Raw genomic sequence first — 25,576 nt, forward strand, 5'->3', positions numbered from 1 at the left:
AGCTTGAGGGGAGGAAGTGATGTTGACGTGTGAAGGTACCCAGTACAGTGCCTGGTATGTAGGGTGTGCTCACAATGGTCACTATAATTAGGTTGTTATTTCTAGTGCCCACGTCAATGCCTTTTTCTTCTCTTACTTTAGTATAATTTGGTTGTTTTTCTCCCTCCTCACTTTTTAATTTTTAAACCAAAATACCATGACTGGGTTTTATACCCACCTTTGCAAGTGTACATCCTTGCTCCCCTGCTGAGGACTCGGGCAAGCCAGGCCCTCAGGAGTGTCCATCGCAGAAGCCCTCCCAGGAGGGTTCCAGGATCTCTGGGGGAAAGGTCTGTGGTACAGGTCGGGTGGGAGCAGGGCTCTGGGATGGGGCAGGGAGAAGAATGCTTTCCCTGGGACTTTGAGAGCTGTGAGCTGCCATCTCCTGGGGAGGCAGCGAGCGGGAAGATGACTTCCGGGGCCATAATTCAGAGAGGGTGTTTGCATATCTGTTTGCTTTTGGTTTCCAGAAGAATCTCCACCTCCACCCCAGGTGTCTCTGCTTCATTCCCCATGGTGTCCCTCCCAGCTGCTCCATCCTTGCTCCTCTCTGTCCAGCTTGAGAAAGAGAGAGGATGCTGGGCCTGGATTCAGGGCCTGCTGGGCTCCTGAGTCTGGGAACCGTGGGGAGGCCAGCCCCTGGCAGACACCCTCACCGCCTCCTCTCCCCCGGAGCAAGACGCCAGGTCACAGGTCTCCTTCCGCACGAACCATCCACACAGCTCGCACACTCACAAGTGTGACAGGGGTCACCACTCCCAGTCACGGGGCGGCCGCCTGGTTGGGTAAGGCTTCCCGGGGCTGTGGGACCCAGCTGAGCGATCCGCCTTCTCAGGACGAGCCCCCATGGGGCTGGTGAGAGGGGGGCTGACCTGGCTGGAGTCCCATGACCCTGCGCTCCCCTCCAGGAGCTGCTGACTCTTCAGCAATAATAAACACCTCACAGCTATCAATAACCTGCTATCTGGCAGCCACAGAAGTGATAACACTGGGTCACTTCTGGCCTAGCCTGGCCTGACTGCCTGGGTTCAAATCCCGACGGGTAATTCTGGGTCCCTGATGTCCAAAACCCAAACCCTAAACACAGGCCCAACCCTGACAATTCCTAGACGTGTTCTGGGGCAAAATTACTTTTTTGAGACTCAGTTGTTGTCTATTAAACAGGTACCATGATACCTGAGGCCTGGAGAAATGTGGACGGACTGAGGGCGGTAACTGGCATGTAGCGAGTTCTCCCAAAGGGTCAGCTATCGTCGCTGTTGTGACTGGCCACAGGGTGTAGGAGAAGAGGATTTGGGATCAGACAGAGCTGGGCCGTACTTTTGACACTGATAGTGTTTTCTGGCTCTGTGACCCTGTGCAAGTTGCTTGACCTCTCTGGGCCTCATTGTCGTGGTCTTTCACATGGGCATGGTAAAATCTATCTCCCAGGTGTTACTGTGGATTAAATTAGGTAATGAATATAAAGTAATTTCTACTTAAGAGGGGCTCCATCAATAGAGTACTTGCTTAATGAATGAATGAATGGATATTAGTCACGTCACTCTGTCAGTGTCCCCAAGGGCAGGGATGGATCCTCTCGTATCAGCCTGGATGCTCCCTAAGGATGGGGGTGCCACTCTGGGCTTGCTTCCTTGAGGCTGATCTATAGTACCCAAAGAAGGCTCAGCAGTTTAGGTAGTTTATTCCCTTGGTTGGTGTGGAATGTGGAAACAGCCAGTGTAAAAACCCACAGGGAAATAGAAACAACTTTTCCTTTCCTCCCAGTAATAAGGTGCAGGCAGGGCCTGGGATCCAGCACTTAGCTCCCCTCCTAGGTCTGGGCAAAGGGATGTTTTTGGCCACAAAGGCTATGGGAGCTCAGGGAAAGCCCTCCCGGTGAGGCCAGTGGGACCACCCCAGCCATACCCTTGGCACTGCCTGCCCCCAGTGGCCACACTAACAGCCACAAATGTGGGTGGCGTGTTGGGGGGTGCAGGGAGGAAGGAGGGCAGAAGAAACGTGAGGCTGGGGGAGAGAACTTGACTCAGGGCTGGTAAAACCCTCCCCCCACCCCAGGGCCCATGACTTTAGAGAAACGGCCTCCAGATGCCGGTGGAGTGCCAGGCCCGGCCGTTGGCGTTTGCCTAACAGGAAGTTTCCCTGAAGACCGTCTTATCTCGACTGGCCTGGTGGGGCTGCAGAGAAGGGGCAAAGGGAGCTGCTGGCTCTCGCTTGGTCACCACCACATGCCCACCCCAGAGGCCGTCCGGGGCCTTCCCCATCCCAGCCACACTTCCGGGAGCGGGTGCTGGGGGAGGCAGCTGCTCAGGCCGGGAGTGTCTGTGGGTTTCGAGGACTGCCTGCTGGAGGCTGACGGGATGCCCTGATCAGTACCGGATACCTAGAGCCCTGAGTTTCTCCTGCTGTTAGTCCCAGGTGGGCCTCATGGCCCCTGGTCAACCTGATCCATTGGGTCTGAGGAGGGACAGTCCTGGAGGCGGGTTGCCAGATACAGCAAATGAAAATACAGGTTAAATTTTCACTTTCATTGTTTATCTGAAATTCAGATGTAACTGGGCATCCTATACTTAATCTGGCAACGCTGCCTGGAGGGAGTGGCTGGCCTTTCCAGTCAGGTGATTCCTTCAGGTGCTTCCATGCTTCCCTTCTTCCTCCTCACCCTTCTTGCTGCTTTGCCAGAGGGGTTCCCAGTGTAGACATGGAATTCGGGCCCTCATTCTGGATATGTCTTCAATCTCTGCCTGCAGCAGAGATAGGGTCTCCCCGCTCAGATGGGGGATCCAGGAGGGAGGGGCTTTGTGTCTCCCTCCTCAGACTGGGAGCCTCCCTTTCACCTCTCCCTCATTGCTGGGACCTTTCTGGAGGCACTGAATTCTGACCACACCCCCAAGCCCGACCTTTACATAGGCTCAATATGGCCTTGAGCGCTGTGACCTGGGGGAGGTCTAGGGGAGCCTGCTGGTTAACAAACATCTATCTCCGGGAATCCTGCCTGCCCCCGGCCTTGTTTCTGCAGGCAGCTATCTCAAGAAGTCCCCCAGGCTCTGGAAACTTACAGAGGAAAATTTTCCCTGGGAGCCACCTGAACTCCGGCTGGGGATCTCTCATTGACCAGCCCGGTGACCTTGGGAAGGCTTTCGTTCCCCTCTGGGCCTCAGTGTCCCCATCTGTGCAATGGCGATGGATCTAGCTTGGTGAGCTTGCAGAAGTGTTTTCCAAACTGCAACTTGTCATCTATCAATGGGTCATGAGGTCAGTGGGATGGTTTGCAACCAGCAGGATGCTTTTTCTAAAATATGAAAGAGAACAGGGTAGACAATATTCAGAGAAGCTTGCACGTAATAAGGGTAAGTACTGTTTCTTGAAACTCTTGGGGTATGTGTGTGTGCATAGGTGTTCAGGGAGTCCCATGAAGGATGTATTTTTTTCACATGGGTTATGGTAAAACAAAATCGTCGGGAAGGCAATATCTTAGAGGCTGTGACAGAAGGGTGGGATGGGCAACTGGAGACCCAGAAGAGGGTGTCTGCTACTTCTCCACCTCATGGATGCCAGCCCTGCCAACAGCCTACTCTCTGGGGCTCCTTTTCACTCTCTTAAGTAGAAGCCTCAGCTGGGCCTGGGCCCCCATCCCCAGAGGCCAGGCCTCTCCGGGCCAAGAGCCCTCAGGGGCTAGTCCGGTTCCTCTGCCACTCAGACAGGAGACAGTGCTGGGATCTGCAGCCTGGTGGTGCCCCGCCTGCCTGGCTCCTGTCTCTGCCCCACAGTAACACTGGGTTGGGAAACTGAAGCTCTGGCCAAGTGGAGAAACACTGCTCCCTCCCTAACTTTCCCAACTGCCCTCCACCCTGCGAGGCCTAGTGCTCATTAACCCCTTCCTGGGGGTGGGAGAGGTGGCCGTCGGCAGGAGTTGCAGGGTCTGGGTGTGTGGACACTACATATAGAGGGTGAGGAGCTAGGGACCCCATGCTGTGTGACCTGGAAAATCCCTGGCTTTCTGAAACTCTGCCCTGTCTTTCCTCTGGGGAATGTGATCTAGGTGTGACCCACATTCCTGGAATGATTTGAGGTAAAACAGGTGGAAGATGCAAAAGGCCTGGTAGATCGCTATTCAGATTGCTACATCACTGCTCATCTCTATTCCTGTGGGAGCTGTCACCCTGGGATCCAGGTCACGTATCGTAAAACAGGCAGAAAGGGGAACTGGCTCTGGTGTTGGGTCAGGATCATGCAAGAAGGGGAAGATTTGGTTTGGAAAAAAAAAGTGGAACCAAAAGCTCTTGACCTGTGGGGCTCTCAACTGAGGGGGAGACACAGCCTTACTTTCTACTGGGAGCCCCGGTCTGAGGGGAGACGCGGCCCCGTCCTCGGGAAGCCCCAGTCTGAGGGGGAGCCCTGTGGAAGGCTCCTTCCTAGGCCTGGGGATGGCGGCTGCAGAGGGGCCCTGGAGGCCCTCAGCCAGCTTGTTTGGGAAGAGTCTGCCAGGGCATTACCATCCCTTCCCCTGCTTGCCCGTAGCCTTAGGTGTGGTGGGATCTGGAAGGTACCAGGAAGGAGTCCTCCCCCTGAGCCGTGGCCACCATCACCCTCCCAGCTCTCCCTTTGCTGGCTGACCACAGGTCTGAAATCACTTCATAAAAGTCGCCTCTTAGATTACAGACTGGAAGAGATCTTGGAGATCGGGGAGTTCCAGAATCAGAGGAGGCAACTGAGGCCTAGAAAGGGGAGGAATCCTTCCTGAGTTCACCTAGGGAGTAACAGCAGAGCCCAAGTCCCAGGCCCAGGCTCTGAGCCAGATGGAGACTCTGGGGGATGTGGGGCCACCCAGCATGAGTGCGTGTGTGTGCGTGTGCATGCGTGTGTGTGTGTGTGTGTGTGTGTGTGAACTGGGGAGGGATCTGGTACGAGCCGCTCTGGGTCCTCTGTGAGCAGAGCTGTGTGTTCACACCGTGTCCTCTGCCTGTGGTCTGGCCCTTCCTGTATCTCCGAACAGGGTGGAGGGAGGGGGAGGGACAGGCTGGGACCAGGGATACCAGACAGGTCTTACCATCCCCATGCCAAGTCCACTTGGCCCAGACCTCTTTAGACCAAGAGCAGAAGGCAATGAGTTACAGATGACTCAGGTGCTGGAGGCCACAGCCACGCATGGCACGTGACAACCAAGAAGAGCCGGGCCTGTTCTCAGACAGACAGATGACCCAGGAGGCTGACACTGCGAGTCCCCTTTCCTAGACGACAGGAGGCTCTCATTCAGGCCTCGAACCCAGGCCCCTGTGCTGGGGATGACAAGAGGGCCCACTGGCTGGCCATGTCCCTCCAGTGGGGTGGGAGCAGAACTGGGCAGAGCCATCGTGTTCTCCCAGAGCTGTGGGGTTAGCGTCACTCTCAATGGGAAAGAGTTTTCCCGGCCACTTGGAGCTGGTGTCCAGCAGTGCGCCTCCCTGCCCTGCCCTTAGAGCACACTGTCTGCCCATGGCAGCCCTCCCTTCTTTGTCTGAGACAGGGAGTGCCAAAGACTGGCTTCTTGAGCCCAAGGCCTGGGCTGCAGGATGAGACCGTCTGGGGTGTGGACAGTGTCCTGGGTTTGACTCTTACTATGTGACCTAGAGCTGCACGATTTTTTCTCAGGGCCTCCGTCTCACCCTCTGTACCATGAGGGGTTGTGTTTGAAAGCTTGGTGGTTCCTCTTAGCTTCTGCCCTGTCGGGACTTGAAGGCCGGACTGAGGCCAGGGCCCAAAAGATGCCCCCCACCCCATGCCTGAGGTGGGGGCCTGGGGAGGGGCTGGGAAGTCCTGGCCTGGCAGGCGCATGCCCCAGGGTCCCTGTGCACCCGAGACACTCTGATGATTACAGGGTGAGCGGTCAGCACCAGACATTGTAATCTGCTGCCCTCCCTTCTGCCAAGGGCCTGCTACAGGGTTTCCTTCTGCTTTTTACAACTGTCTTCTAAGAACTGTGGGAAGGAAGAGGCCCTTATCTCCATGGGGTAAAGCTGAAAACAAAAAGAGGTGAGGGGAAGGAGGGTCAGCAACGGGATGGGAGAGGAGAGGGAGGGAGGGAAAGAGGATGAGGGGGCAGAAAGGAGAGGGAGGGGTAGTTGGACCACAGAAGGCTTTCCCCTGGTTGACAGACTGAGGAAGAGGAGGGGATAGAAGGGGGGGCGTGTCCACACTCTACCCCTCAGCCCCCGGCTTAGATGCTCCTCCTCAGAGAGACCTCCCTGACCTCGTTAGCTAATAAATAAATAAATAACACACACACCCCCGCCCCAATCACTGTCTATCAATCACACCATTTAATGTGGAAAGTGTGCGTCAAACCCCTGCAATGGCTCTTCATTTTCCTCAGAGTAAAAACCAAATACCTCACCATGGCCTTCAGGGTCCTACATGATCCCTTCCCAACCTGGTTGCCTCCCTGACTCCACCTTCAGCTCCTCTCCTCCTCACTGCTTCAACCCCACTGGCCTCCTTGCTATTCTTCAAACATATCAGGCCTGCTCCTGGCCCAGGATTTTGCACAGCTTTTCTCCTCTGCCTGGAATAGTCTTTCTCCAGATATCTGCAGGACTCCCTACCTCACCTTCTTCAAGTTTTTGCTCAGACATCACCTTCTCATGGAGGCCTACCCTGAGTGTCTTATTGAGAAGGGCAACATGCTCCCCACACCCTCATCTCTCTTACCCTCCTCTTTCTTCTAAGCACAACCACTTTCTAATTTTCTCACATTATAAAATGGCATTTATTCGTTACGTGCCTTGTTTATTGTCTCTCTCCCCTGCTAGGGTTTAAGTCCCACAAGGACAGGTATCTTTGTTTTGATCGCTGCCATACCTTAAGTTCCTGGAACAGCACCCAAAACATCATAGGTGTTCAATTTGTCGAGTGAGTGAACAGTACCCATCCCTGTTGGAGAGATTTTGTCTTTCTCCATCTCTACTACTTACCTACTCCCCACGCCCCCATGCATTGGTGCCCTCCCAGCACATGCTTGGCAAAGAATAGGCACTTGGTACATATCTGTCAGCTACACGGAAGGGACTTGTGGCAGAGACTAGGGAGAGTGAGAGGCAGGGCCAGGAACAGGCTCATAAAGGGGGGACTCTGGGGGAAGAGAGTGGTAGGGGGTTCACTGGTCGCTTCAAGACCCCTTAAGATCCCCCATCCTGAGTAGGAGATGTGTTCTTCCAGGCTTGTCTCTCACACACACACTCTCCAGGGTCATCACACATCAGCGTACAGAGCAGAAAGGAAAGGAGGGCTGGAAACCCTACATCTAGGTGGATGGTGGTGGCAGGAGCAGGCTTAACCCCTGGGGGCTTTCTAGAGGAGGACCAGCCAGGAGGGAAGACATCTGACAGCTTCAGTCAGCAGGAAAGAAGGATCACATGGAAGAGGGACTGGGATTGGGGAGAAAGAGGAAGGATGTGGCTGAGGTCAGCAGAGGCCCAGGAGAGAGGCCGGGATGAGCCTGGGCCTGAGACGGTGGCTGGGTGAGACTGTGGGTTTGGGGGTTCAGTGGGGCGTTGAGGGATACACAGTTGGAAGAGGCTGAGTTTCCCAACTAGAATCCCTGGAGGAAGGAATTTGCCGGGTCTTTCTCTGGGGTTTGCAGTGATAGGCACAGGGGCAGTGGTCAGTGGAACCCTGTAATCCGGGAGGCTTCCAGTGGGAGCTCTGGCTGCAGGGCCCATGCCCATGTTTCCCTCAGAACGTGGTACCCAGAGTGTGGTTTTGTATATGATTCCAGCTGATACTTTTTTTCCAATAAAAAGGAACTCTTATTTTAAAAAAAGTAGTCAAAATCCAATGATCACTGTTCCCATAATATGAAGATGGGATGAGAGAGTGAGCAAGAGTTAAAGAACCACAAACACTGGGCACGAGGCCTCCCTGCCAACCCCACTGTCCCTGACCGCTCTCCTTTGGCCCCAGGGGAGAAGCCTGGCTGTCTGCCTCACTGTGTGGAAAACCCAGAAGGAAAGCAATTTTGAAATTCTACTCATGATTGATACATTTCTGGACATTTTTGGCCATTGTCAGAGCCCGGCCTCTGCTTCTCCCATCTGTCACAACCTCGTCTGAATTTTTTAAAAGGCTCTATCTTTTGTTGTCACGTGGACACACTGTTATAAAGCACATTCAAACGGGACAGGTTGTTTTGTTTTTGTTTTTTTTTTTCTGAATTTTTGAACTTTATTTATTTTTTATACAGCAGGTTCTTATTAGTTATTTTATACATATTAGTGTATATATGTTAATCCCAATCTCCCAATTCACACACCCCCACCACCCCACCTGCCACTTTCCCTCCTTGGTGTCCATACGTTTTTTCTCTACATCTGCAAACACGACAGGTTTTGTGAGCAAAGGACATTGAGCTTTTTCCCAGGTCTACAGCTCATAACCCTTGGTTCCCTTGGAACCTCATTCTGTACCTGTAAATGGTGCCTCCATCACCACCATTGCCCAGGCCTGAAGCCTGGCATTCATATTTGATCAGCGCTTTTGCTTTATCTCCCACATCCAAATCCATCAACAATCCTGGGGCCTGTTCTACTTCAAAAATATTTCCATCCCTTGCTCCCCCTTTCCCACCATCTGGCCTGGGCTCCATGGCTTTCTTGGTCCCCCTCCAGCCCCTCCAATTCTTGCCCCTCCCAGCAGCCAGGATGAGCTTTGACACCACACACATGGCATCATGCTGTCTCTGCTTAAACCCTCCCTGTGCACCATAAAGTCTGTCCTCTTCATCTGCCTCCTGACAACCTCCCCGAGAGGGCCCCTCACCCCCTGCACACACTGACCTCTCTGTTCCTGAACATATCAGATTCATGTCCACCTTAGGGACTTTGCTCTTGCTGTTCCTTCCTTCTGGAACATTCTGGTTCCACACCTTTGTGTGGATGCCTTCTCCTCACCTTTCGGGACGCAGATGAATGTCACCTCCTCCAAGAGGCCTTCCTTGGACACCTCTCCTCCCACAATGTGTAAATTACATCGCTGAGCTGTTCAACTCTCACTGTATTTACTTTCTCTATAACATTTATCTCTAGTTGAATTAATTTGATGTGTTTACTTGTTTATCATCTTTGTCCCTCTCTAGGAGTCCAGGAAAGCAGGAACCTTGTCCAGGTGACTTACCACTGTGTGTTCATGTCTAGTGCTTGGGGTTCAATACATATTTGTCGAATGGATGAATGCTCCAACTCTGCCTTTGCTGAACTTCTAGAAATTTTGCAAGCTCTCTTACACAATCAGGAGCCTGGTAACCTGTTTGCACTCTCATTCCAAGGATTTTAGGCCTGCTTGGCCAATCAAGTTACAACTCATCAATTCTTGGCTGCCCCACCCCTGCCAGCAGGGCACAGAACCCAAAGTAGGTCCTTGGCGCCTGCTTGTGGGACTGAGTTGGTTAAGGCAGCCTGGCCCCTGTACCGATTATCTGGGTGACTTCAAGCAAGTCGGTATACATTTTGTTGTCTGTAGTCCTCACTGGAGAGATAAAGAGGTTTGCACAGATGGTCTCTAAGATTCGGCTTGAATTTCAAGGACCAGAATTGACCAGTTCAGGAGGTTTTAGTGGATTGAGAGGGAATGAATGGGTTGGGGTAAGGGACATGGCGATGAGCGATTTGGAGGGGGGCTCAGGCAGGACTTTCTTCCCAGGGCCTTGAGGATCAGCTTTGGAGGACCCTTGGGTGAGGTTTGCTCCCCAAAGTTCAGGATTTGTCCCTTGTCATTTTCTGCTTCCCTGGGGACTGTGACAGCCTCTCTTTGTTCTGCTCTGTAATAGAGCAAGGATCTCCAATCTGGGGAAGTGAACCCCCTGTAACTGCCTGCACAGAGTTGGGGGTATGTTGATGAATGCCTTTTGGGGAGAGAAAGTCCTTGCTTTCATTGCTTTCTCTAAGGAACTTGTGCCCCTAAAGTTTAGGAACCCATGTTTAGAAGACCAGGTTGAACTAAGAAGATGAATCACAGGAGAAAGAAGGGGAGGGGAGAATAGCCAGTCCTTCGGTTTTTTCAGGTCTTTTCTGGACCTCAGTTTCTTCATCAGTCACATTAGAAGTTTGGGTGAACTCTAGTTACATCCAGCCTTTAGAACAATAATGCCTAATTTTATTTCACATACTTTCTCTCATTTACTTTTTCCAAAAGCCCTGGGAAGGGGTTTCCTGTCAGCACCGCCATTTTCCAGATGATAAAACCAAGGTTTGGTGAGGTTTGGTAACTTGCCCAAGGTCACACAGCCTGTGAGGGTCAGAGTGGGTCCCAGATCTGGCTGCTGGCTGAGAAATTTCAGGGCTTCCTGGCACTGCCCAGGAGGGTTGCATACAGTAAGCTCTCTAGGGTTCCCACCGGCCAGTCTGGGCCAAGGGGAGTGAAGAGAGGGGAGGAGAGGAGGAGGTGGTCATGCCCGGGGAGTGGGGGGAATCCTCAGCTCCTTCCAGTGAATCCAGAAGGCCTCCTGGAGAAAGTGGTGCTTAGGGGAACTGAGCTGTGGAGTGGGGAAAGGGAGGAATGCCCAGGCAGCCAAAAGCATCCTTTCTGGTGGGTTCTCAGGTATTTATGGCCTCTTTGGATGTCTGGAATGCAGGTGTGGGTTTGCTATCGGACTTTGGGCTCTGCTGCAGGCCTGAGGCTGGGGAGATTTTTTGGAATGTGCCCCTTGCCTTCCAGAGCCACCTTTGACCTCACCTGCTGTTTACCATCCTCTTCCTCCCCCTCTGTCTGCCTTGGCAGCCTGAGCCAGTGCCAGGAAATTGTTGGTCAAAGGTGGGGTCACCAAGAGCCTGGAGAAACAGGAGGTCCTCATTAACCTCATTTACCTGCCAGGTACCTGTTGCCTTACAAGGTTCCTCCCGCCCCTTCTCATTACCTGCGTCTCCTGCTCCCTTTGAAGCTCAGATCCACTGGGCAGATTTTGGTGGGGATTTCTTCACAGTTGACCTTCCCAAGAGGCTCCCCATTCCCCCAGTTTCGGGTACATGGTCTATCTATCTCAGGTCATATCTCAGACTGTGTGGTCATCTGAGTTTAGATGCCAGCTTCCCAGTGAGGCTGTAAGCTCCTTGAGGTAAAGGCTATGCTCATTTGCTATTGTATCATCAGGGCCTGGCTATTAACTATGTCTGTTTCAACGGTTGGATGAATGGATGAATGAGACTCATGTCCTGGGTCTGTACTGTAGTTCCAAACTCACTTCCTCTGGGAAGCCTCCTGGCATTTCTTCCACCCTGTTCTATCACCCTCCCATTCCTACCTTCGGTCTATCTATCCCATCCTGACTTCTCCTTGCTGTTGCTCTCAGATTATTTCAGAGGGGTGCATTTGACCACAAGTGAGCTCTGCAAAGGCAGAGACCATGTCTTCTGATTCTCCCATGTGGCCCCTAAAGGATGCTCACCAACTAACTGGCCTGTAGAATCCGGTCAAAAGTTGGGCCAGGAAGCTCAGAGTATTTCTCAAGCTCACTTAGCTTTTTGATGAAAGAGCTTGGGCCCAGCCTGGCCCAACCTGCACATCATCACTCAGATCTGGGGCTCCCCCTGCATGCAGTGCTGATATTTTAAAACCATTGACATTTATTCATTTATTCACTCAAAAGATATTTGCCCAGGGCCCTTGATGTGCCAGGCACTGGGCTTACTCTGGCTCTCAGAGTCAGAGGTGATACAGTTCCCGGCCTCAAGGAGGTACAAAGCATTCACGGAGGTGAGATATTTACCAGAGCAGTGCCTCAGCTTTGGGGCCGAATGCTGGGGCTGTCAGAGAAAGTTTCCCTGAAGAAGTCTGAAAGGTTCTTACACAGCCATACATCTGGTGTAAGCCATTTAAGAGAGCTTTTGCCCATCTTGTTTAGCCCAAGATATGCCTGTGACCCACCTGTGGTCCTGGTTCACAGGGAAGAGGAGGGTGGAGGCCATCCCCTGCATCAGTACCACCTGCTCCATCATCGCCATTCGAGGGCTGCAGAGCCATGGCCACTGGCTGGCAATGGGCAGAGACACTCCCGAGGCCTCTGATGGCTCAGGGCAGAGCTGGGTCCAGAACCCAAGTGTCCTGGCTCCTCCCCAATAGATCACCACCTGCCCTTGTCTTCGCTAGGCCAGTGCCTTTGCTGGGTTGGCACCTTGGGCTCTGGGCTGGGTGCTGGGCACAGATGGGTGACCCTAACCAGGGCTCCCCTTCTCGCACAGTGACAGATGGACATCGAAAGGATGATCCAGGCTGAGACACCTACTGGAAGAAGGTGGGGTATGAACCAAGCCTCACAATTCAGACAGAAGGATGCCCATCTTCAAGAGTATGACTCCTGGAGACCTGAGTGCACAGCCTGGCTCCATTATTCACCGGCAGGGCAAGCTTATCAGGGGGAGAGAGAGGGAAAGGGAAAGGGGCCAGGAAAAGCTGCTCTCCAGGCTGGACTGTCCGGCTGTGGGCCTGCCTGGGCAGGCTGCACGGAGCTCCCAGGCCTTGGTTTCTACAGCTGCCTCAGGGCACAAAGTCCAGTGGGGTGATTTTGTCATCTCTTCCCAGGGCAGCCTTAAAGGGCCAGCACTTCTCCCTGAGGTTAATGATTACCTGTTGGGTCACCAACAGACTCAGATGTCAATGTGTGTGGGGTTGAGTAGGACGTGGGGACCGAGGGGTGGCCCAGGGCGGGGCTAAGAAGAGACCCAAAGAGGAAGATGATGGCTCCTTTGAATACCTCCTCTTGGGGCTGCTTCCTCTCCTGTCTGGCCATGGGCCATGAGGAGGGACGTGGGTCTTTAAGGGCAAACAGCCCAGGGAACTTGTGAGCCCCAAAGGGAGGGTAAAGTCCAGGGTGCTGCCCCTCGGCACTGACAGGAGAGCAATTTTTGGGGAGAGGAAAAAACATGCCAGGCTTGGGATTCCCATAGGTGGGAGGGGGCTCCTAGCCAAACCGAAGGGAGGGGCATGTCTGGGACTTAGGAGGTCAGGCCTTAGCTGGGCAGGCCCCTGGTCCCCTCACCCTCACCCGCAGACACATGAAGGTGCCCCAGCATCGCCCCGTCCTGACCCAGCAACACCCTAAGTCCTTCCGTTCTCATCTCTGTCCCACCCCACCCCCCAGCCTTAGGAAGCAGAGTACAAGTAATAATAATGATAACTTCATGGGGCCCTGGGGACAATATATAGAGATTCACCTGTATTCCTTACAACAATCCCGTGAGAAGGATACAAATGTCACCCCCGTTTTTACCAGAGTAGAAAATGAAAGCTAGAAAGCTTAAGATCGCACAGAGAGCAAGGAGCAGAGTGGGGCTTGACCCCTGGCCTGGGTTGTGTTTTTTGCCGCTGTGGGTGATGGGCTGTGGCCCTGCTATTTCCTCGCCAGGCTGTTTCAGCCAGGCTTCTGGAAAGCTTTCGAGATTTACCCATCCAGCCCATGTCTCTCTTTCTTGTCCTCCCCGGGGGGAGGGAGGTGGGGAACCCTGCGCTCAGCCTGGCTGGATCCTCCTGTCACTGCCTTGGGCTCCATGGCTGCAAGTGACTGTGGCCTCCTTGCCGCCCCGGGGGCTCCCCAGGGGCAGGGGCAGGGGCTCTGAGGGGCTTGTAGAGTAGGACAGGCCTGGAGGAGGCAGAGGGATGGACAAGAAGACCCTCACAGGAAAACCCTCTGTGCAAAGGCCTGTCCCTGCCTCTGGGGAGGCTCTGTCTCGAGCTCGCGCTCCTGTCCTACATTTACCCACCGAGTTCTTCAGGAATGCTTTTTCTCCAGGTGTGTAAATCTAATGCCTTCCACTAGATCCCCGGCTGTGGCTTTCAGCTGTTGTCACCTGTCTCAAATACAGCAAGCTGCCCATTTATCGTTTCCCAAGCCCTTTGCACATGTGATCTCCTATGGGTTTGGCAGAGCAGGTTTTTTTCAATCCCATTAGACAGATGAGGAAACAGCCCTCGAGCGAGTAAGTGACAGGACATAATGAGGTTTGGTGGCAGAGGCCAGCTGTGTCCTCACACACACCCAGATTTCCCTCTTGCTGCTTTCTCTGTGGCCTCTCTCCTGTCCATGCCTCGGGCAAACTTTCTTACCTTGGACTGGCTGGCATTGCAGTTATGATTTGCCTCTAGTTCTTTTTTTTTTTTTTTTTGCGGTACGCGGGCCTCTCACTGTTGTGGCCTCTCCTGTTGTGGAGCACAGGCTCCGGACGCGCAGGCTCAGCGGCCATGGCTCACGGGCCCAGCCACTCCGCGGCATGTGGGATCTTCCCGGACCGGGGCACGAACCCGTGTCCCCTGCATTGGCAGGCGGCCTGTTAACCATTGCGCCACCAGGGAAGCCCCGCCTCTAGTTCTTTTACTTAATTATTTTTATTGTGGTAAGATACACGTAACATAAAATTTACTGTCTTAACCATTTTAAAGTGTACAGTTCAGTGATACGAAGAACATTCATATTGCTGCACAACTATCACTCCCATCCATCTATAGAGCTTTTTCATCTGTTCCAACTGAAACTCAGGACCCGCTGAATGACTCTCCGTTACCCCTCCCCCAGCCCCTGGCAACCACCATTCTACTTTCTATCTCTATGATTTTTACTATGCTGAATACCTCAAGTAAGTAGAATCATACAGCGTTTGTCTTTTTGTGACTGGCTTATGTCACTTAATAAAATGTCCTCAAGGTGTATCCCTGTTGTAGCATATGTTAGAACTTCCTTTCTTTTTAAGGCTGAATAATATTCCATTGTATGTATAGACCACATTTTGCTTATCTATTCATCCATCCATGTACACTTGGGTTGCCTCCATGATTTAGCTCTTATGAATAATGTTGCTATGAACATGGGTGAACAAATATCTCCTGAAGACCCTGCTTTCAATTCTTTTGGGTGTATACACAGAAGTGTGATTGCTGGATTGTATGGTAATTCTTTTTTTTTTTTTTTTTTTTTTGCGGTATGTGGGCCTCTCACTGTTGTGGCCTCTCCCGTTGCGGAACACAGGGTCTGGACGTGCAGGCTCAATGGCCATGGCGCACGGGCCCAGCCACTCCACGGCATGTGGGATCTTCCCGGACGGGGGCACGAACCCATGTCCCCTGCATTGACAGGCAGACTCTCAACCACTGCACCACCAGGGCAGCCCGGTAATTCTTTTTTTAAAACATTTTGAGGAACCGCCAAACTGCTTTCCACAGCAGCTACACCATTTTACATTCTCACCAACGGTGCACGAATTTCCAGTTTCTCCACATCCTCCCCAACAGTTGTGATCTGGGGTTTTTGGATAGCAGCCATCTTAATGGGTACGAGGTGGTATCTTATTGTAGCTCTGATCTGTGTTTCTCTAATGATATGTGATGTTGAGCACTTTTTCATGTGTTTATTGGCCATTTGTATATCTTCTTTGAAGAAATATCTGTTCAAGTCCTTTGCTCATTTTTAAATTGGGTTGTTTGTTTTTGTTGTTGTTGTTGTTGAGTTTTGGGAGTTCTGTATATATATTCTGGGTATTAATCCCTTCTCAGATATATGACTTGCAGATATTTTCTCCCATTCTGTGGGTCACCTTTTTACTCTGTTGATAGTATCTTTTGATACACAAAGGATTTTAAACTTCCATGAATGCCGGTAGTTCTTGCTGCTGTCATTGTGGTTCCTTCACATGGGGTTCCAGAGTGGCTCATATCTACGCTGCCTCTAGACCTGTCTCCCCACACTGATGCTCTGTTTACCTGGCTGAGCTCACCCAGGGACAGAGAGCTCCCCGGGGCCAGACTCCAGCCTGGTTGAGGGCTGCATTCCCCGCACCAGCACAAGGCCTGGCACATAGCAGGTGTTCAGTGTGTGTTTGGTGATTGGGTGAAGATGACCTAAGTGTGATGACAGATGATTCAGGCTGGGGTGGGGGGTTGGGAAAGATGAGGAGCCCCAGCGCTATGGAGAAATGGGCACAAGACAGCCTGCTACTGACACCAGGAGGAGGAGAGCAAGACGGTGAGGAGCACGGACTTTGGAGCCAGGGTGCCCAGTTCGAATCCTCTCTTGTTGGCTGTGCAGCCTTGGGCAAGTTAGTTAACCCTTCTAGGCTTCAGTTTCTTTGCCATCTTTGAAATGGGAGTAAAAATAGTATCTAGTTTAGAAGACTGATTATGAGAGTCTTATGATGTGTAAAAACCCTGAGGATAGCGCTTAGCATATCATACACATTATATAGGTGCTGGATGTTCTTATTACTTCATTATAGTCTCAGTTCTTTGAGGGCAGAGAACACACTCCCTACATCACTGTGGCCCCAGCACCTCGCACAGTGCCCGATGCAGAGCTGTTGCTCATATAGTATTTATTAACTGAATTAAATTGTCTTTTGTCAACCAGGCAGTCCTTCCTTACTCCGACCTTAGTTTCTCCTGCTGCATCTTCCTGACACTTTTGGTCCTGTTCTCCATTGTCCTGATGTACAGCTGGGTCTTGGTCTCCTGTCACTCTGGAATGGACCTCTAGGAAGGAAAGCTACTGGTTCTCAGTACTTCCTAAAGGGGAGCCTGGGGCTGGGCTGGCACAGGGGCTGGGTGGGCTAGGTGACAGTTCAGGAGAGTGGGAGCTGGAAGAGGGCTGCTTCTCTCCATTTTCTTTCTCCTCTGTATCCCCTGCGCCAAGTCCTAGAATCACAGAGTCTCAGGGCTGTTCTATTCCCATGGAAGGGCGTGAACCATTCTGTACCTGCTCTCCTTATGGCTTCCCAGCTGCCTGGTTCTGTCTTGGAACCAGGGAATCAGAGAGAAGACGTTCTGAAAGGGTCTTGGTCTTGTCTCCTTCCAGAGACTCTAAGAGATGACTCTTGTGATCATCTCCTTGGCACTGTTGTTACTTCCAGAGGCACCTGGGAGCCAAGCCCTAGCGTGAGGGTGGAGGGACATCCCTGATGACTCCCCAGTGGCAATCAGACGGGCTCCTCTGTGGGCTGTCCCACTGCCGTCTATTCACTGGGCCCTGCTGTCACGGCCAGCTGAGCCCCAGGGTGCCAGGCTCACATGGACCTGGGCAGTCAGCTGTGCCCTCTGCCCAGGGATCAACCCTCCCTGGGTTCCTGATGTCTCGAGTCCCCTGACGTCACCTCAGATCCTGTGACTTGCCCCGACCCACTCAGGAGGGACCTTGTCCCTGAAGACTTTGGCCTTTCCTCTGATGCTCGCGAGCAGTGTGGCTGGTGGGTCAGGTGCCAGTGGACGATGGGGAGGCTCGGAGACTGGCTTGGGCCTTGCCTGGGTGGCTCTGGGTATAAGAGCAGTGAGTCACAGCTTTCAGGCAATGGTGAGAAGGCAGGTCATGGGCACTGGGTATGTGTGGGTGTGGAGCCCGGGTTCACACCCCAGATGTTCCCATCTCCCGAGAAGCCTGGTAGCTGACCTGCATCTCCATGTGAGTGGGATGGGCTTGTGTAGGAGTGTGTGGTTTGTAAGTGTGTGTGCAGGGACGTGAGGATGGGGATGGTGTGAAGTGTGGGTAGAGTGTGTGCTCGTGGGTGCCTGTGCCTTGAGTGGGGTGGTCTGTGTTGGGAACGGGATTGGTATTGATGCTGGGCTTGGGGGCTGAGCAGAGGTCAGTGTAGAGAGTGACCACAAAATTACAAGGTACCTTGATCACTCTTTATTTTAATTTAACCTCAGCCTCTGCCCGGGAGTGAGGTTTCTGGGTAACTGTTGGGAATGGGGGTAGAATTTAGGGCCTCTTGTTGCCACCCCAGTTGCTGATTATCATCTGAATGATGATGACTTAGGAAGGGGGGAGATTTGTCACCCTTGGTAATCACATCTCCAGCAGGCAGGGCCGGCTTTTGGGGGTTGGTCTCTGTGTGTTTATGACTGTCAGTTTGTGTGTGTGTGTGTCGTTTCAAGTCTGGTACATCTTTGTGTATGTACATGTGTGAGCCTGTGTCCTGTAATGGGCTCTGTATGTCAGTTTTGAGGAATGTGTGTTCATGTGTGTATATCCATGAGCAGTGCCATTGTATTTTATTTTATCTTTTGATTGAGGGAACATGCTGGAGTCATATTTTCCAAATTACACAAACAAAAAACATTCTAGAACTAAATTTTAACAGTCCCTGTTATATATATGTATACATGTATGTATCACACTTTGTATCATATATTTGATATATATCAAAATAAATGCCTTATTGAAACAATTTTCTTAAACAATTAAAAATGTAAATCATGTCTTCTAATAATTTATTTCTTCTAATAATAAAATGAATTGTATTTTGATTAGATGCTTTTATTACAACCAACTGAAAATAGTATTTAATTGTATATTATCTTTCTCTCCCACTAGAATATAATCTTGAGGAGGGCAGGGATTTTGTCTGTCTTGCTTGCTGTTGTATTCCCAGTTTCTAGAACTGTGCCTGGCATGTAGAAGGTACCGAATAAATAAGTTTTGTATAAGTGAAAGGGAAAGCATTCCTGAGAAAATGGCATTTAAGAGGCCTGAAGGATGAGGAGGCATTTACCAGGCCAAGAAGGGGGAAGGACTGTTCCAGGTGACAGGCACAGTATGTACAAAGGTCCTGAGGCAGGAGGGGCAGAGTGCAATCTGAGGAGCTGACAGGTGGCTTGCGCAGTTGGAATGCTCTGAGTGCATGCATGTGTGTGTGTGTGTGTGTGTGTGTGTGTGTGTGTAGGGCTTTCTCAGCCATTTGAAGGAATTTGAAAAGTTGTTGAAGAGTTTTAAGCAAAGGAGTGCCATGATCGGATTTGTGGCTTTTTTTTTTTTTTTTCTCTTTTGCTGTACACGGGCCTCTCACTGTTGTGGCCTCTCCCGTTGCGGAGCACAGGCTCCGGACGTGCAGGCTCAGTGTCCATGGCTCACGGGCCCAGCCGCTCTGCAGCACATGGGATCTTCCCGGTCCGGGGCACGAACCCGTGTCCCCTGCATCGGCAGGCAGACTCTCAACTCTCAACTGCGCCACCAGGGAAGCCCCAGATTTGTGTTTTTAAAACATCCCTCATTGCTGGAGGAGGCTGGACTCTGGGTTGGGATGAGAGGTTAAGCAGCAGGACTAGGTAGGGACCTGGTGCTATCCTCCAGCGAGGTGGTGACTTGGCCTGGGGTGGTTGCCATGAGGATGGAGCTCCTAGGACAGAGTCAGGAGTTTTCTAGCAGTGGACTTGGCAGGATTACGACGATGGGCTGGGTAGAAGGAGTTGGGAGGTGAGGGAGAGGGAGGTGCTGGAAGTGGTTCCAAAATTTCCGACTTGCTTAATTGGTTGGCTGGTGAGTTGAGTGCTTCCCATGTGTTGGGCGATTTACTAACTATTTCACTCTCCCAATTAATCTTCACAGCCCTCCAAGGCAGGTCAAATGATAATCCATGAGGAAATGGAGGTGCAGAGTGATAAGCCCTCTGCTGTAGGGTTTATACTTGGAGCAATGAAGCCCTCCTATCTAATAACTTGCAGGCTTGCAGTTGGCTGGTTAGCATAGGGATCATAAAATAATTAGACATATGAAGGGTAAATACGTCATTTTAACTGGAGACTCATGGATGCGCTAACATTTGCCTGCGTTTAGGTGTGTGGCTGAGGCCCCCTCACCTGGGCCCAGGCTCTCCTGAGTGCTGAATGGTCTTTCTTGCATAAACTACCCCTGACACTCTTGTCTTCTCTGAGCTCCAGTTCTGGTTTATTTAAAGTAGGGCGAGAACTTCATACCTCTTAAGAACCAATCAAGGGGAGTTCCCTGGCGGTCCAGTGGTTAATACTTTGCCTTCCAATGCAGGGGGTGTGGGTTCGATCCCTGGTCAGGGAATTAAGATCCCACATGGCTTGTGGCAAAAATAAATTTACAAAACCCATAAACAACAGAAGCAGTATTGTAACAAATTCAATAAAGACTTTAAAAATGGTCCACATCTTAAAAAAAAAAAAAAGAACCAATCAAGGGCAGGATTCTTCCAGATGTTTGGACCCCCCAGAATCCCCACCACTCCCTCCCAGGCCTGCCAGTCCCACTCTTTACAGTCTGTCTTTTTCCCACTTGACTCAATGGCAATTTTTTCAGTGGTTTGCTATTACCAAAACTTCCAAAGCATTCAACTTGTATTTTTTTAATAAAAAAAGAAAACTCTTTTCAAAGTCATATTTCATAGTTTTGTGTCATAGTTGATTAAATTACATAAGTACAATAACAAGCACAACTGGCAGACAGATTTAAGGACAAACAAAACAGTTCTTGGGACACACGTGGCTTGGTTGGTGGGAGCCGAAAGGGGTGGGCATGTTGGAGAGCTCCCCCAGGGGTCGGGGGGGGCTGTCTTGGGCCCTCCCTGCCATGGGCATCAGTCTGCAGGCTTCACAGAGTCAGTGCAGGGTTATCGGCTGAGGCCCCAGGTGAGATTGGTCACCAGGTGAGAATGTGGGCAAAGGGGAGAGCTGTCCCCAGGGTGACACTCTGTTACATTTAACCAGAAGGTGAATTCTGTGTTCAGTATTGGGTACACATATTTGGAGCCCTTGGAAATCAATATGAAATGCTATCAGTGATTTAAATGCTCAGCATGATTAGGTTTAAAAAGTATGTTTTGGGGCTTCCCTGGTGGCGCAGTGGTTGAGAGTCCGCCTGCCGATGCAGGGGACACAGGTTCGTGCCCCGGTCCGGGAGGATCCCACATGCCGCGGAGCGGCTGGGACCGTGAGCCATGGCCGCTGAGCCTGCGCGTCTGGAGCCTTTGCTCCACAACGGGAGAGGCCACAATGGTGAGAGGCCCGCCTACCGTAAAAAAAAAAAAAAAAGTATGTTTTGTACCTCTATTAATAATGAGCTGGCAGGGCTGGCAGTTCATTCTGGAACTTCTCATTTTTCCGAGCCAAGCCCTGGGAAAGGCAGCAGTAGGTAGTGCCATTGGGAGTGGCTGATGCAGTGCCCTCTTTTTTACTGAGGTGTCTACTGTACTTGGCTAGGCTGGGCTCCATCCTGAAGGCCAAGTTTCTGCCTTTGAGGAACGTCTATTCCTAAAGAGAGTGAAGGTGAGATACCCCGAAGCAGTAGGAATCTGGATCCAGACACTGGGAAGGAGGAACCTTCTGGTTGGGCTAACAGGGTGTGTCCTGCCTGTGGGGCTTCTGGGGCAGCAGAAGGACAGGGATGGGATGGTGCTTTCTTGATGCACAGCGCCCACCTGGCCCAGGGCGGGACACAGGGGTGGGGGGACCTCATCTGCCAGGACTCGCCAGGCATCTGACTAGCTCTTAACGAGTGTTGGGGACCATTTCATCTCTCACAGGGTTGGGGGAGGTGAATGGGGGCAGGAGGATTGGTTGACAGACTGGGTTGGCATAGTGACAGTGACACAGGAAATGTGAGATAAAGGTGAACCTGTCCCTTACTTGGTTCAGTTTAGTTGAACCATCACTTCTTGAATCATTGTGTTAGGCTCTGGGAACACCAAGAGGAATGACACCATTCCTGCCCTCAAAAGCATACCATCTTGTAAAGTAATTATACTCCAATAAAGGTGTTAAAAAAAAAAAGCATACCATTTAGTCATGGAGACAGAGTCCAACAAGAGCATTTTCTTTTTTCTTTTTTTTTTTTTGCAGTACGCGGGCCTCTCACCGCACTGGCCTCTCCCGTTGCGGAGCACAGGCTCCGGACGCACAGGCTCAGCGGCCATGGCTCATGGACCCAGCCGCTCCGCGGCATGTGGGATCTTCCCGGACCGGGGCACGAACCCGTGTCCCCTGCATCGGCAGGCGGACTCCCAACCACTGCGCCACCAGGGAAGCCCAAGAGCATTTTCATATACCATGTTATGGCAGTTTGGAGTGCATTTGATCTCAAGTAACAGAATACACAATGGATAGTGGCTTGAGCAAAAAAGACATTTATCAATCTCACACAGCAGGAAGTCTGGGGGCAGGTGGCTTCAGGCTTGCTGGAAGGACTCAACCATGTTATAAAAAACGCTGGCTTTGGACTTCCCTGGTGGCACAGTGGTTAAGAATCGGCTTGCCAGTGTAGGGGACACAGGTTCGAGCCCTGGTCCGGGAAGATCCCACATGCCACGGAGCCCGTGTGCCACAACGACTGAGCCTGTGCTCTAGAGCCCACAAGCCACAACTACTGAGTCTGTGTGCCACAACTACTGAAGCCCGAGCGCCTAGAGCCCGTGCTCCACAATGAGAGAAGCCACCGCAATGAGAAGCCCGCGCACCACAAAGAAGAGTAGCCCCCGCTCGCCGCAACCAGAGAAAGCCCGCGCACAGCAACAAAGGCCTAACGTAGCCAAAAATAAGTAAATAAATTAAAAAAACAAAAACCAAAAAAAACTCTTTTTCTTTCTGCTCTGCCATCCGCAACATGTTAACTTTTTGTCCACATGCTTGTTGCTTCACAGTTGCAAGTTGGTGGCTATGGTGCCTCCTACATTTACATTCAAAGCAGAAAAAAAGACCAAGGAGAAAATAGGGTTTATTCTTTTTTAAAAAATTTGTTTTTGGAGTATAGTTGATTTACAATGTTGTGCTAGTTTCTGCTGTATAGCAAAGTGAATCATTTATGTGTATACACATATCCACTCTTTTTTAGATTCTATTCCCCTATAGGTCATTACAGAGTATTGAAAAGGGTTCCCTGTGCTATACAGTAGGTCCTTATTAGTTATCTATTTTATGTATAGGAGTGTATATATGTCAGTCCCAATCTCCCAATTTATCCCTCTTCCCCCCCACCCCCTGCTTCCCCCCCCCCAGTAACCATAAGTTTGTTTTCTACATCTGTGACTCTATTTCTGTTTTGTAAATAAGTTCATTTGTACCTTTTTGTTTTTAGATTCCACATATAAGCGATATCTTATGGTATTTGTCTTTGTCTGACTTACTTCACTCAGTATGACAATCTCTAGGTAATGAGGCTGTATTCTTATCAGGGAAGAAAAGTGTTCCCCAGAAGCCCCCTTAGAAAATGACCTCTCATGACTCATTGACTGGGAGTGAGAGGGGATGCTGCAAGGGAGGCAGGGAAAGTGACGGTCAGGTGGCTGGGAACAAGATGCTCATGATAGTTTAGATGAAGCTTGATTCATCCTCTGGGCCTGGATACATCGTCACCTGAAAAGGTATGGGCTCTGTTGGCAAGGAGGAAGGGGTAGGGGGTATGGCTGTTAGGGAGAATGAGCAGTGTCTTCCATGTGTAATAAGAGCCAAGTTCACGCCCAGGAAGCAAAGAGAAACCAGAGGAGCAGAATTAGCCCTACCTGGAGAGGGAAGGGTCAAGGAAGGTTCCCTGAAAAAGGTGGCCCCTGAGCGAGGTCTTGAGTACCCCTATCAAGAACAGTTGGGGGTGGGCTTCCCTGGTGGCGCAGCGGTTGAGAGTCCACCTGCCGATGCAGGGGACATGGGTTCCTGCCACGGTCCGGGAAGATCCCACATGCCGCGGAGCGGCTGGGCCCGTGAGCCATGGCCGCTGAGCCTGTGCGTCCGGAGCCTGTGCTCCGCAACGGGAGAGGCCGCAACAGTGAGAGGCCCGCGTACCACACAAAAAAAAAAAAAAAAAAAAAGAACAGTTGGAAGGTCATCCTCTTTTGAAGGAACAGCAGGAGAAGCGTAAAGATGTGAAATAATATAGTGAGTCCAGGAAAGTGTGCACAATTAAATATTTAGTTAAAGGATGGAGTTAGAGAGAGAGAGAGAGGTGGGAGGTGCAGGTGGAGAGGTGACCAGAAACCACACCATGCTGGGCTTTGTAAGTCATGCGGCAACCTTGGATTTTATCCTGTAGGGTCTTGAATGGCTTTCAGCAGTGCAGGGGCTTGGTTAGCTGTGCATTAGAAAGGTCACCCAGTGCTGGTGCGGAGAATGGATGAGAGAGGTTGGGAGGAGCTCGGACTGAAATGAGAATGTTCTTGCAAACATCCCGACGAGAGCTGCTGAGGGCCTGTAGTCAGACTTTCCAAAAGTCAGCCTGACAATATTTCAGCGACAAGATAGGCAGGATTCCATGGCATGAATCTCTGGGAGGGAAAGATATCTCAAGAGGGCTTGGAAGCTCCCAAAAATGTACATCAGACTGTGCAATCACACACAGGCTGGTTTATGTTCCACTGATGAAGGGAGAGGAGAGGTGGCCAAAGAGACAGCGGGCAGCATGGGCTTTGCCAGATTGCTGTTTTGGGAAGGCTTGAGCAGAAAAGAGAAGGGCACATACAAGACAGGACCGCAGGCCTGTAAAGCTGGTGCCTGGAAGACAAGAACTGACAGAACTCTGTGAAAGATACTAGGGGCCACTCAAGCTTTTTTGGCCAGGACCAGAGCCTGGGGGAGACCAAGGGAGAAAGAGGCTGCAGCTGGGCCTGGTGGCAGAATGTGGGCAGGGTGTGGCTAGAGGGTGGCACTCCTGGGGTTTGCTCCTCTTCCAGAGACCAGGAGACCTGCCTTCAGACCCAGAGGACAGGATCACACTGGGAGAGGAAAGAGAAGCCCAGGGGGCCCTGGAGGCAGGACAAGCTCTTCCTACCAGCTTCTCCTGGGATGTGCCAGAGGTCTCCCCGCATAAAATGCCATTTCAGGCACAAAGGAAGCTTGTGAATGAGACTGCTGGGTCCATTTGGCCCCTTCGGAAGAAGTTTGAGGCATGGGTATGCAGTAAAGAGGAAATGTGGTTCTGAGTTTCAAAAAGAGGAGGAGGTCAGAACATGCAGCTACACAGTGGAGGGCAGTCCTGGGCCAGGATCCTTGTAGACTGGGAAAGAAATGGTCTGTGGGCACTTAGAAAAGGAAGGGGTCGCCAGGAGCCAGCATGGGCTCACTGCGACTAGTGTGTCAGGCCAATTAAAAACAGGAGTGTTGAGAAATAGATCAGAATAAAATGGAATAAAATTCAAAAAGTACCAAAGAGTATACAGTGAAAAGTCTCTCTCTTACCCCCGACTCCTAGCCTCCCAGTTCCTGTCCTCAAAGGCAACCAGTGTTACCATTGGTGATGCATATTATCTATCCATCTATCACCTATCTATCTATCTATCTATCATCTATCTATCTATCTATCTAATCTATCTATCCATGTATGTATCCATCCATCCCCCTACCTACCTACTTATCCTTTTAAAAAGACAAATTGTAGCATATTTCACTTGTCATTTTTAAATCTTTCTCTTCTTCTAACAATATATCTTGGAGATTTTTACATAGCCGTGCATGTGGAGCTACCTCATTTTTTTTAACGCCCTGGGGTAACCATGGTCCAAATGCCCCATCATCTATTCAGCCAGTCCCCCACAGTCCCCAGGCTTTCTCTCTCATCAACATCTCTACAACGAATTACCTTGCATATATGTCACTTCCTGAATGTTTGATATATATGTGATATGTATGTGTTTCTATAGAATAAACACTCAGAGGTAGAATTGCTGAGCCAAAGAATATGCGCATGTTTAGTTTTGATAGATATCATCAAGTTGTCAAATTCCATAGGAGTTGTGCCAATTTTTGTCCCCATCTTGAATATATGAGAAGGTCTATTTCCCCGTGTTTTGGCTAACAATGTGTTTTCAAACAT

The sequence above is a fragment of the Mesoplodon bidens genome, assembly GCF_964165515.1.
Source record: "Mesoplodon bidens genome assembly, chromosome: 10".
NCBI classification, from domain to species: Eukaryota; Metazoa; Chordata; class Mammalia; order Artiodactyla; family Ziphiidae; genus Mesoplodon; species Mesoplodon bidens.